The 14,464-nt window shown below is 40.9% G+C and overlaps 1 pseudogene; it reads right to left on the bottom strand.

The window, feature by feature from the left end:
* LOC116827195 (dynein axonemal heavy chain 11-like) overlaps positions 1 to 14,464 on the bottom strand; it is a 209,705-nt pseudogene that overhangs the window by 28,451 nt on the left and 166,790 nt on the right.

The following is a 14,464-nucleotide window of genomic DNA, read 5'->3' as shown; positions in this document are numbered from 1 at the left end:
AAAGGAATATGTTTTCCAAATGTCATATATTTCACGAATTTACGTGTGACGGTACTCAACAATAATGGAGGTTCCTTATTTATTTCTCTAGAGGGATCAATTGTAATAGCATTAATTACAATGAATTCTTTTGGTATTAATGTGCATGAGTAGGAGTTCCACTCCAATTCAATAGCTAGTTTGTTTGTTGTAAGCTTTCCCTTTTGTGCAACATTAACAGACATGTTTGGGATGGACCTACCTAATGATTCTATGACTTTCAATGGGTCAACTCCAGGAGATAGATGAAAACTAGCAGGACTGTTTTCTTAAAACTATTTTGCAAACTCATATTTATGCCTCTCTACATATTTGGTTCCAAATTTCTCTTCAACAAAGTTCCTATAAATTAAGAGTTGCAAAATGATAAAGCTTCAGGGAAACCAACATTTAAAAGCTATAGAAAAACCATTTATACTACTACTATTTAATCATGACTCATATTTGGTAGAAATCCAAGAACACCACCCTCTGGAGGCAAAAAAATCTGTCCCTCTAAGTGTTCAGGTTAGTAATCTAACCTAACACCATACGTCATCTGATCTGGTCTTCTGGCTCACACCATAATCAGCTTCTGGAGGGAACGTTTCATTTTCCATTCTTGTGAAAACTTCTCTTTCTTTGGACATTCTCATTCCGCCACTTTTTTCCCTTCATTTTGGGGAGCCTTCAATATCTTTATCCAACCCACAAAATTCATTCCTAAAACGCATTGTCTAGAGATGGAAAAAACCCTAAGCACACCGATCACATTTGACTGTATCCATGTATATTTTTAACAGCAAAAAATCCCAAATTCTTTGCACAGATTTTGTTTTATTTAAAACGTTTGTGGGCTTCCTTGCAAGCCTACCCAGGTTCCTGAGTAATACTACACCTTAATTGTACTCCATGCAGAGCTGGAGTGAAACTCCAGTAACCTATTTTAGCTGTGGTCAATATGAACACTGAATAAGAAGTCAAGTTCCCAAGCATCGATTCCTTATTCATAAGTAAAAGCTGCAAGACAAAATATTTACATAATTAACTGAACAATTCCCCAGGTAATGCCTACAGCTCTTTACATTTGTAAGAGCTTCAGATCCATTCATGACCAAATCCCAAGTTCCAGAAGTTTTTTTAAACATGCAGTCTATGGATACCATAACATATTGCTTTAAATATAGAAGTGTTCCCTACTGCAGCTGAATCAATTAACAGTAGATAAGTGGACAAAAGGTAGCAGTTGGATGAGCCCGTTTGAATCAAACAAAAAACACCCTTGACCCTTCATACAAAATTTGAACCAAACCCCAAACCTAAAGCTGTTTTGAAGTTCAAACATTTAACTCTTTCTGTTAATTTTTTTGCTCCCATCTATGTGCCTTTTTTAATATGGGCCCAGGGACAGAAACACTAAAATGTGAGGAGAAATGAAATTTTATGGTGTTCCCGGCTCAGTCAAAACCAAAGAGCACTGAAATGTCATATTACATTTCCAGAACTGAGAGGATTGGATAAACAACCACATTTCTGGATGGTTATCAAATCTGAATCTGAACTATCTAAGATTAGCACATTTTGGCAACTACTTTTTAGAAATCAAAAGTAAGCATAAAACCACTATAGTATTTAACTGTCTTGTGCAAAGATATGTTGCTTGCCAACATCTGGAATTTACTGAGGAAGCATTTCAGCTAAGTGTTAGTAGCCACCACTGCCATCAGAGCAGCAAAAAATGTGACAAACAAATGACTGACTGCAATTGCCCCTTTCAAACAGAACAGGAATGTTTTTGGAGGGAGAGGGGAGGGCGGGAGCATCCCTGCCCCTGGTGGAGGTCATTATTCTCCGGAAACTGGTAAACCAACCCTGGCTCGTGTAGATACTTGAGAATAGGAAATGTTTTGCCTTTGAAATGCACTAGATTACATGTAGCTTCAAAGAGTGTTCATGGGAAAGACACCCCTGGGACCACCTTACAAGGGCTTTATTTCTTGCCTGCAAATTAGTCAGTTCAAAACACTGCTTCCTCTCAGCTCAACCCTCAAATCTAACACTGCAGATGCCATTTGCAAAATGGGGGATGAGAAAGAAAAGTGACTGTTTCAGAGAAGACAAAAATATTTCTCAAAAATGAAGCCAGGCGCTGTAGAGGCAGGAATAAGATGCAGTTCAGCTGGCAAGTAATATGCTGACAGTTGGATGGGTTTTTGAGGCATTTCAATAAATCCCTCTTTTTTTCAACTTCAGCAGGGGTGCATTGAAACAGCTACAGTTTCCAAATGGCAGACAGACAATAGTATCTACATTATTTTTAAGACAGCACCCATGGCATTATGATGACTACAACTAAATCCATTTTAAAGCGGGGGGTGGGGGTAAACAAATGTATTGAGCTCTTTGTGAAGTGCCTCACTGACATTTCCCAACTCCCTCAGCTTCCTTCCCCCCCCCTTTTTTTTTTCTTTGAGAAACCTGGTAAAATGCACTAAAGGATTTAAGGTTATCGTCTGTCTCTCTGTCTAACTTCTGACATATATTTATGACAATAAAGAGTCACTGTCAACTGTAATAGGAGGGCAACACAATGAATCCTGGTAAGTCAGAGAGGGAGGTCATTTTTTTTTCAACTTCGCTGCCCTCTCACCCCCATTTCTTCCTCACATAACAGAAGTGCCATCTGTTCCTATCCCAGACATGCATGTATTTGATTTCCATTCAGTAATCGCTAACAGAAAAAGAGATTATCACGCGATCTAAAGCACTCATCAACATTAGTAGTCTCTCCCATCCAATGTGTTTTGTTTGCACCTCCAAAGATTTAGAGACAAAATGGAGACAGACAAGTGCTGTCATTGCCTATAATTATTCCTCTCTCTGGTAGGGGACCATATATTCAAAGGTACAGAACATGGCTGCAGTAAGGAAATCTGAGGCTCTGAAGAGAGAAAGTTTGTGTGCTATAACTTGCAGTCATATAGCAAGCAATATTACTTGGGTGCTGTGCTATCAGGATGCTGCATTAGAATACATCATTACCAAGTAACAATGTTGCATGATGCCATGTCACTTTGTAGTGATACAAAAATCTGTATACCTTGCAGCTGGGGTGTCAACATTAATAATGTGGCTTCCAAAATCGACTCTGTACAAAAGTCATCCCAAGGTTCCGTGTTTAGTGTAGCTCAATGACTTCAGCTCAAATCTGTGCAGTTTACAAGTAAAAAAAATTACAAGTTTTTTTTCCCTAACTGCTGGGTCAGCAAACTCAATTTGGGATCTTAAAGTCAAGCTGGGTTCTTTCCTTCCTGTCTCGTTACCAGTGCTAATGATTTTGTAGGCCAAATCCCACCTTCAGTTAGTTACATCTGGTGCCACCTCATGAATGCAATGGCTCTACATTTGGACTTTAATTAATGGTTCAGCTGAGGCCAGTTTGTGGTTGTCCTGAAGTAGTGCTAAAAAGAAAAGAAAGAAATATGCATTTTGTTACCCAGACAAGCAGACATGACAAGATATATTCATGGAGCAGATCTGCTGAGACAGCTGGTGCCAATTTGACTTAATTACTTTTCAAATTAGAATGGCACTTTAAACCTAAATTTCTTAATGATCTAACCTCTGTCCCATCCCTCTTCCCTCACTTTCTGCCCCTCCTTCTCCACTCCTGATTCATAGATATTAAGGCCAGAAGGGGCCATTGTGGTCATCTAGTCTGAATAATTCCTAGAGTAGATTTTTTGAAAAACATCCCATCTTTATTTTAAAATAGTCAGCAATAGACAATCCACCACAAACCTTGGTGAACTGTTACAATGGTTAATTATTCTCATGGTTAAATTATATGTCCCTCTCCTGTTTCTTTCCTTTCAGTCCCTGCCTCCTCTCACCTCACCCTCCTCCTGCTTTCGTCTTCCTCCTGCCTACTTCCTTAATTAAACCAGCTCTTATATGTCCAGGGCCTTTCCACACCACTGCAAGGTGGGAGCAGAGCTGGGAATAGGGCAGATCCTGGAGCACAGGAGATGTATGGGCAGCACTCCCACACTGTGGAACTAACTGGCATGGTCAGACAGTGGAATACAGCCAGGAAAATTTCTGAAAAGCAGCCTGTGTCAATGCAGGGGAACTCCAGGAAGCTACGCTTGTGCTTTGGAGTAGCTATTTGGTTTAGCTATTAATTAATCACAAGAATCAGAGGCTTTTTACAAAAGGTGGAGGTAGGGGGAAGGCATCAGCTCAGCAGTGTTACATGGTTCAGCTTCAGGGGACCTCCCTATGCATGGCTACTAGCTGAGGTTTTGATGCAGGAGTTGTGGAGAGCCAATAGATCCAAGATTATGTACCCATGGATTTACCAGAATAAGGAGAGAGTTAATCAGAGCAAAGGCTTGGGGCTACAGTAGACGCTGCAGAGCAACTGCTGAGGGGGCTGGGAAGAATTTCTTGTGTCCTGTAACGCTGCCTACTCCAAGCCCAGCTGCTCATGCTCAGGGTGGTGGGCAATCTACAATGCAGCTGTGCAAATCAAATATTGCATAAGCCGAGTCTGAAGCAGATCTGTCTGGCAAACCTCCTGATTTCTACATTATGTCAAAATACATGAGTCAACATTTCATTTTCCCAAATTTTCAGTAATTTAGTTGCCCTATTCTTGTACTTTATATCCTACACCCGGATGACATTTTTGAACTATATTTTAGGAGCTTAATTTGATCAAATGATCTAAGGGAACTCCCAGTAGATACCTCTGATGTAATGCTAAATGTGTTATAATGGTTAGCATTTCTGACAATGAAGTTTTATTCTGCTCCAGTTAATTTTTAGATAAAACATGCTTTATTTTTTACATGACTCAGGAATGCATGTTCCTTTTTTGCAGTTCAGTTAGAAAGTAAGAAAATATAATATAATACAGAGCTCAACCCTGCAAAGTGCTGAGCACTCTCAAAGTGAGCAGAGGGTGCTCAGCACCTTGCTGGATCAACCCCATAATACATCTCCCAGTGTGATAGACTTAACGGTGACATGTAGGTGACCCGGTAGGAGTTGGGGTAAGACACAGCTAAAGGACTGATATTCGGATTTGGTAAATACTAGCAGTGTCTGAATAACTGCTTTCCCGGCCTCTTTCCCCTTCTCCACATGGGGAACCCAGTGCTTAATTTGTATGAAAGAGGTGTGGAGCTCAAGCAATTAGGTGCTGGGGTTCAAGCAATATTTTTAACATTAAAAAACAATACAGCAAGCCAAGAAGTACCAGGGCTCAGCCCTGCCAAGCCCTGGCACAAATTAAGAACTGATTCAACCTCCTCTTTCCCCACAACACATATTCAACAAGCCAAACCAAACCCTCTCCTAAATTTATCTCCTTCCTCCAGGACATAGCAGCTAGCATCCCAATAGGCCCTTGGCCTTTCTCCTCTGTCCCCATTTTTTTTTTCCAAAAAGGAACTTGTAGCGAGGGGTGCTAAGGCCTGTGCCCATCATACAACCCCCTCCATGAACCCAACAGAGCAATGTCTGGGTTGAGAAGCAAAGACATAACAGAGAAATTTCCAGCCATGCGAGGGGAAAAAAAAGCATTTTATACCAAATCAGAAAACATTACAGAATACTCTTCCCTTGCCTCGTAAGAACAGCCATTTGGGTCAGACCAAAGGTCAGTCTAGCCCAGTATCCGGTGTTCTGATAGTGGCCAATGTCAGGTGCTTCAGAGGGAATGAACAGAATAGGAAAGCATCAAGAATTCCATTCCCAGATTCTTGCAAACATAGGCTAGGGACACCATCCTTGCCCATCCTGGCTAATAGCCATTGATGAACCTATCCTCCATTAATTTATCTAGTTCTTTTTTTAACCCTGTTATGGTCTTGGCCTTCACAATATCCTCTGGCAAGGAGTTCCACAGGCTGGCTGTGCGTTGTATGAAGAAATGCTTCCTTTTGTTTGCTTTAAACCTGACACCTATTAATTTCATTTGGTGACCTCTAGTTCTTGTGTTATGAGAGGCAGTACTTTTAAATAATACTTTCTTAATTACTTTCCCCTCCCGCACTGGGTTATGTGTGTGTGAAGACCATGCCATCCTTGGGTGACCTAGTGTATAATTTCAGAAATGAATCCAGCTCCCACATTTTGCTCCCAGGATGGCTAGTGGGAAAAATCAACTCTCTTCACTGGGATAACTTTCCAGGGATGATATTGTTTTTGTGTCCTTAAGAAAGCAACTTTGAGTGGCTGGAAGTACTGTAGAAATTGCGCACACAGCCCCAGGGAGCATCTCAGACTCAGAGTGACACTGATGGACCAAAGACCAACTCTCCAGAGGCCCAGTAGAGCTGTCCTTCCCCATAAGCAGCTCAAGCACCAGTATAGCATCCTAGTAAATGTACAAACCAGTTCAATCTCTCCCTCGCTCAGTGGAAAGAGAGGAGGAGGAGATAGCTCTATGGCAGAATCTCTCCTCACACACTGCAGATCAGGGCCCTGCACATCTTAAGGTTAGTTCTTCACAGATAATGACATATGGAGCAAAGTGTTGTGGGGGGAAGAGATCATGGACTAAGCAAGTACATGCATGAGCACATGCCCACCCAACAACATACAAAGGTGTGCCCGTAACAGACATACCACACCTGGAAAGCTAACTGGGCTGTAAAGGTAAGCTTCTCTCTTTCAAACAGACCACGACTGATGTAAATGAAATTGGAGTATGTCACACACTTGGTCAGGTTGTTTACGCGCTCCCACCCAATTGTCAGAGGGTTCTGCCTGCTGCACTCCTTTGTGAAATACAACATAAAAAGCCTGTGACAGAAGGGAGACAAGGGTCTAAGCCAATGGTAACACTAGATTAAAACTGCAGCACACAAACATATTGATTTCTTCCTGAATAGTAACCTTGAGTGAGAACTGATATATTGGATTGATTTTATTCAGCTCTTCCATGAGGAAATAGAGCTAGGAAGCTCTTGCCACTACTGACTGATAATGCTCATGAGCCTCATTGATCTTTACTTTGTTGACTTTTGCTTCCAAAACCTGCAATATACCAGAGATATGGAAACTGGATGTGAAGAGCTGGACCTGGCCTGACTAAGACTGACAGGATTCAGTGAGCAGCCCTGTGACAGAGGCCTTGGGAGAAGCCAGAGGGTTTGAAAATGACGGAGGTAGCAACAACTTTTGGGTCTGGTTCTGAGAGCCTTAGATTCTGCAAGGTTCGAGATGTGATGTACTCTCAACTCCCATTACAGTCAATGAGAGCTGAGCGCACTCAGGACCCAGCAGGAGGTGCTCAGTCTTTGAAGGATCAGGCCCTTGAGGAAGACACAAGATTAAGAACATGAACTTCTTTTCCCTGCTTTAGTTACTTTTCAAATCATTTTAGGGCATTAGAAATTCAAAGGGCCGCATCCTAAAATTGTTTTTTACATGCAACACTCCCAATAAGGCAATGGAGTTTTGAGTGCAGACATTGCAGGATTGAGTTGCAAATATTTAATTTCAACCCATTTGTTTCTCACTGCTCAAACATTTTAAAAGAAAGAAAGAAAATAAATCAGTGATTACTTTCCCTCAATGGGTTTTGTGAACTGAGAATAGAGAGAAGACACAGAAAGTATCCAGCTTCTATATATGCCCATAGCAAATGCAGCTGCTTGTAACGTGCTAGAACATCTGCTGGAACATGACATTCATGCAGAATCACACACATTAGAATATAGCTTTATAAAGAGAACAGTTTAGTTATGAAAGCATCATACATCTATTTTATAATAGCTTTGTCCACCACCTCCCCTTGCTCTCTTTACATAATTTTAACTGAAGAATACTGTCAAACTGGTTATAATGGGACAAATCCTCAAGTCCTTCATCATTTGTAACTCAGTCCTCAGTAGTTTGAAAAATGTCATGGTAAAAAATAACTATGGATTTCAGGATTTGGCCCTTTTTGCATTAATAACCACTCTGTAATTCTCTCTCTTCAGGAGAGACATGAAGCTACCGAAAGAATAACAGGTGGAAGACATCAGTTCCTATCTGAAATACCTAACCTCATTCCAAGAAGAGCTGATCACATTTTGTAAGAGGCACTGCTAGTCTGCAGAAACTAGGGAACAAGGACCCAAGTTTCTATTCCCTTGCACCTTGCATAGTCATTTACACCAGTGAAAAGTAAGTGGTAGAAATGTTACCATTCCAAGTTTGCACTGCTGTAAATGAGGGCACAACGTCCATGGAAATGGACAATCAGGCCCCCAAATGCGAATTTTTGCAGAGTAAGAGGCAACCCCTTCCCTGGTTCCTTTACAAGTCCCAGCTAAAGGCTCTTCCTTAGGATTCACACTCAACCATTTTAAAAAGCAAACGTTCTAAAAGGTTCTTTTAAACTCCAGTCTATCCCAATAACCTGTTTATAAAGAGTTCTGATGCTTTAGTTTATTTTATGGCTTCTTTTGAAAGAGGCTTTTAATTGAATGTTTGCTATCTTCTGCTGTTTCATCAATATAGGCTGTTTCCTGAGGATTTTTATAGGGGAAACTTTGGCAATGATTTATGTTAGTTTAAAGTTATCTAGGAGACGGGTGAAGATGACCCCACAGTAAGACAAATACAAGCCTGCCGCTAATGTGCAGATTCGCTATTTACTGGGTTCCTGGGAACATCTTACTCACAGTCCCCTAAGGAGAGTCCAGGCAGGATGCATACACACAGGGTAATCAGCCATAGCCACATTCTCTCATTCTTCCCTCTGACTTCAGGACTCAGACAAGCCTGATGGAAGAGGAGCCCAGCAGGGTTCACAGCTTTCAGCTCCATCTAGTCTCACAGCACTTACTGAATCCTCTCCACCTAAGGAAGACCTTCAGAAGTAAGCATCTTCCTTTTAAAAAGACACTGTCATGTGAGTAATGTTCTGAGACATTTCTGTAGTTGTTTGTTGATGTTCTCTATTCTGCGTTGTGGAAGGGTTGGGATAATAGCATCTCTGTATTTTGAGCTGGCTTGAATGCTGACATCCTCAGATATTTTGGTCAAGTCATTTAACCATCACCTCGGTTTCCCTATCTGTGAAACGGGTGAACTATGTATTTTTCTACCTAACAAGGATGAACTGAGGATGAATTAATTAGTTTGTAAAGCACTTTGCAGATGAAAAGGAGATATAAGTGCCACGTATTTATTACTGATATCACATGACATTTTTTACTTATGAATGTAATATTTCTCTCTAAACTGCATATGAACCCTGACTTTAAAATGCAATGATTTCTAACATTAGCTTCTTGGTTAGCATACTTAGCACTGTTTGCACAAGAGATGCAATGATGTGCATCAGCGTAGCAGAAATTAATATAGAGCTCCAAAATGCGTATTGCATTCGTCACTTTCCTATTACCTTCTTGAGTTCCTCAGTTTGTATGCGGTTCATTATGCATCCACTGAAAGGGTTTTCCATACTGGACATACGTTTTTACAGTCAGTTCTGACTACTTAGAGCCAGAGAAAACAGCTCAGTTGATTGAATCTGTCTGCCTGCATTTTACTGGAATAATTCTTGCACTGTTCCCTCCTGTTGTTTTATCTAATCTCCTCGGGCCCTTGGGACTTAGGTGCCTAGGTGCTTTTTAAAAACCCACTACGTGCCTATCTGTATTGGTGCCTAAATACCTTTAAAAATTTGGGCCCTTAGTTTTATGATTGAGCAATGTCAAACAACCAATAACTCAGTACAGTGCAATCTTAAAAAAATTCTAAACCAAACAACATAGAAAAATATCAGTCAGCATTTGGCTCATAAGAAACTATGAAGAGAGATGCCTCAAAGAAAAGCTAATTTTCAGTTAACAGTCACGTGAAATGTAAAACATCAGTCTAATTCTCTTCTTCTTGCAGCTTTTCTTTTGAATTTATAAAAGAATTTCATTGTGATTAAAACATTTTAGAATTATCAGGGTACAAATTACAGAGAGATTCTACTACACAACATACATGTGCAGTTTCACCTATGTACATAACCAAGGCTGCTACCCAAGGAAAAGAGTTATTAAAAAGAATCTCAAACACACTGAGATCCTCACAGATTAATATGTTGAAAATAGAGGTGTTGCAATAAGTATAATTATGAAAGCAAAACATCTGGTTTTGATCAAAAAGAGCCATTTTCATCTTATCAAAATGATCTTGTTGCTGATCTGATTCTTTTCATATTTTACCTTTAGTTCTATTTCTGCTGCTGTGTGTTGTTTCCAGCTTTTCAACCAGAAGTGTATCCCCAAAGAAATTACTCTTGGCAGCTGAAAGGCATGCCAGTAATTCATCCTCAAGCATTTTCAACTCAATTTTAAAATAATTTTGCTGCTTTGTGAGTTCAGACTGAAATGAAGATGGCTAGTTTGCAAATCTATAAATCAAACAATGTTAATATAGGAAATATTGCATCTCTTTGCTTCAAACAAACTGATCACCTAAACCTTCATTGTAAACCTAGATTTTAGTAATTAAGTTTTGGATTAACATTAAAAGGAAGAAAATGTATAAATTGTGACCTTTTTTCTGATTATTATTAAACAAATTTAAATCAGAAAAATTAGCTAATTATTGGCTATAGATTCCATCCTAATAAATCTGAGTTGAACATCCAGATCTATGTCTGACCATATCTTACAATTATTTCTGTGTACACCACACACCAGTCATGTCATCCTCTTTTAGGCAAAAACATGCAGAAGCAGGAAGAAGTCATATACAACATAAATAGCTTCAAAGCCATGGAAAACCTGAGGCATTATCCCTTTGGTTCATAGGGGTAATAGCTGAGCAGACCTGGCCTGGCATGTGCTTTAAGCGTACAGACCCTTGATGCTTTGCAAAGAATCATGACCCCAATGTCAGTCTGAGGGAATTCATGTGGCATGCCTACCCCACCAACAGCTGCAGAAGCAGTTTAGTGACCTTGCTGGCATTGGTCCCTGGTCTCCAGTTGCAACTTTGCAATGAGTACAAGCCATAGATCAGGAGCATGAACTTCTCAGCACTTATCTGTGGCAAATCTGTGGGGTTCTGAAAGGATTATGCTATCTACAGGCAGTTCCCCAGGCCCCTTCTGATGACTGATACCTCCAACCCCCAGCCAATAGAATCCCACTCTTGTAGAGAGGTTGAGGAGAAGTTGCTGGGGAAGGAGTTGTTTAGGCTCTGCTCATAGGTTCTTCCTTGGCATTTTTCATGGCCCAGTTCACAAGATCCATTCAATGCATTCATTACTCGTTACATTGGTTTATTCCTTTCTCCATTATTTCTCAGTTATCAAAGTGCGGCTTCCTCAGTGAGGATTCTGTGCATGCCAACTCCAAAGTACTAACACAGGTATCATCAGTTATTCTAAAGTAAAAAAAAAGATGCCACAATTTTTACAAGTATAAAAATGTGTATTTGTTTCACCCTCAACTAAACCTTTTTGATGTGACCAAGCAGAAGATATTTCAGTCCAAAAGGAGCATTCCAAGATGAGCTTATACATGACATATCCATCTCAAACATAACTATAGTGGCTAAATTGGCAACATTCAGATTTGGTGTGTGTCTGCACCATAGGGAGGGAAACTTTAAGGTAACATTTTCAAAAGTGCTCAAGTCGCTTAGAAGCTAAAGTCCCATTCTCAAAAGTGACGTGGACACTTATGACCTAAGACTTATTTAAGTCAGTGGAACTTAGTTTCCTAAATGCCTAAAACTCCAAATCCTATTGAAAAATCCATTATGCTTCTAAATTAAATACTTAGGCACTTCTGAACATTTTACCCCACTATAGGTAAAAAACCCAAACTCACATCAGTGAGTCTCAGAGCCCAGGCTTGCACTGTAATGATAAAAATAGAATAGCCATTTGCACTTGGACTGGAGCCTGGGCTCTGAGACCCACCCCCCCGCCTTGTTGGGTTTCACAGCCCAGGCTCCAGCCCAAGCCCAAGACCAGACATCTACACTGTTATTTTTATCCCCATAGCGCAAGCCTATGTCATTTTACCTGGGCTCTGAAACTCATTGCCATGGGTCTTTTTTTTTTCCCACCCAGTATAAATGTGCCAATGAAGAGACAATGCATCTTACCTCTTGTTTAGGCACACCCTTTTCCAGCCCAGCCCCACCCAGATTGCTATGCCAGCCAACTCCTGCTGCTCCCCATAGAGGAGCACAAGCTGCAGGTGGCTTGCAGTGGTGCTCACAGCATAGAGGGCTGGCACAGGTTTCACCATCAGCAGAGGCTAGCATTTCCCTTGCATTTCAGACATCCCAGGACTGGGGGCATTTGAGTCTGGGTTTTGTTATGGCCAATTTGAATTCAAAGATGGGTTCACATCTGGATTTTGAATCCCACTAACATTTGGGAATATTCAAGTCCATGACTTTGGCTCAAGGTCCATCTATCTAACATCCATAAAGAGATTAAATGATTCAGTGCAGTGTATGAGAGATTATAATCTGGCCCACTGAGCACAATTTACCTGAATGCCTGCTAGGCTATATATATTAATATGACAAGTACAAATCTATTGATGAAAGTGAAAAAGTTTGTTGTGCTGGTTCCTCCAGCAGGTGGAAGTGTCATTCTAAAGCACAATTACTAACTTGACAAATGTTACAGCAACACCCACACACATATACTTTGAAAGGGTCTAAGTCTGGTCTTCCCAAATTGACAACGAGTGCCAACAACTGATCTTCTAAACCAGCTTGAGTAACAGTGAAATTGATTGAAGTGTTCTGGGCCTGGCTTTCTGGTTTGTAATGGAGAATTGCAAACTGTGTGTGGAGGATCAGCCAGAATTTAGGGTGAAACTTACATTCATTATCCCCTACTCTTATATACTTGTGTGGGAGGGCTGACGGGAGGGGGGGGCGAGTGGAGATGAAGGAAAGGAACATGACAGTAGGAAATAATTGTGCTTCTGAAGAAATAAAATGTGAGTGAGGGGAAAGTAGCTTGGCTGAAAAGTGCACAGGATGCCTGGCTCAGTTATTCAAGTCCAAAAGAGACTTGTAGTGTGTATTGGAACAGAAACTGTGCATTTCAAAAGTCATTCACATTCAGAATTGCAACCAAAATATAATTAGTAGCAGTAACTTTGTGAGTCTCAACATACCCGGAAATTCCATCTTGAATCAAATGCCTCCCGAGGGAGTGACAAATTCAAGCTGCCATTCCACTTTGAGCTGGTGCACACCAGTGTATCAGTAGGCAGCATAAGGAGGAGTCTGCATGTAGTTGCGCTGTGGGGGGTGTCATGAAAAAACAGCCCCCTGAGTGCAGCAAGTTTCAGTGCTGTAAAGGGCCAGTGTAGACAGTGCACCAGCACTGATAGCTACCCTGCTCATGCAGCTGGTTTTCTTTAGAGCGCTGGGAGCACTCTGCCATGACCACACAAGTCATGTTAAAGTGCTGGTGTAGCAATGCTTTAGTGTTGCCAGTGTAGACTAGCCCTTAGGAAGCCTATTCTCAATACGTAGACAAACTTAGAAGTAAAATTTAAAGTTAGGTGGGGAAATTAAGATAACAAGAGAAAAAAGGTGAAAGGATCAGGACAGGAATGTGAGGATTGTGATGAGTCCACTTTGGTCCTCAGTTTGACCTGTTTGATTAGGGATCTCACAGTTGCTGTAATTAGAACTAAATTTCAAGAGTCAGGAATTCATTACTGTGGGTCACTAACTACTTTCTCCCAGTATGATTAAAGAGTAGAGAAAAGGAACTGAAGAAATTCTATGCTATTCCATTAATAAGAGATCTCTCTTGCTAAATTGTAGGTAAGAGCTGCATTATGGCAACTTTCCCAGGGTTATGTGATTTAAAGAGATTAGACAAGGCGATCCCTATAGTCAGAAACAATCTTGGGCAATAGAGGCAATGACCATGAGATGGGATATTCTCAGTCTCTGGCAGGGCCATGGGATGGAAGGGAGAATCCCTGGTAGTTGCACAAAGGGCTGTAGGTGAAGCTAAACTAGAAGGAAGGAAAGGATTCAGGATTGTAATGGTGAGGAGTGGGAAATGCGACTAGATAAAAGGGGAGTGAATAGCTGAGGAACCCATTCATATTAGCCTATCTCTATCTCAGAGAGGAGGGTACACAACTTGAATGAGGGAGATACAGCTCCCTATGTCAAAATAGTGAAATAAAGAAATCAAGTTAATAAAGTGGAGGATACGGCTCCCTTCCAGCCACTCCTCCTTTTGGGGAGAGGAGACAAGAGCATTGCTAAATGTTGCCTATTTTTGGCAGCACATATGTTGGCATAACCCCTCCGGTGCTATAGTAGGGAAGTGAGGAAGATTCCATATTTGTGTGCTGGGGAACACTACTCATCTGGGTCTCACAAGGTCCCCAGGTAGTACAGCCAGGATTGTGCAGCTAGAACCTTGGCCCAAACTTTA

This window comes from Chelonoidis abingdonii, chromosome 10 (assembly GCF_003597395.2).
Source record: "Chelonoidis abingdonii isolate Lonesome George chromosome 10, CheloAbing_2.0, whole genome shotgun sequence".
Classification (NCBI taxonomy): Eukaryota; Metazoa; Chordata; order Testudines; family Testudinidae; genus Chelonoidis; species Chelonoidis abingdonii.
Note: the sequence above shows the minus strand (reverse complement) of the source record. Positions and strands in the feature narration are given on the sequence as shown.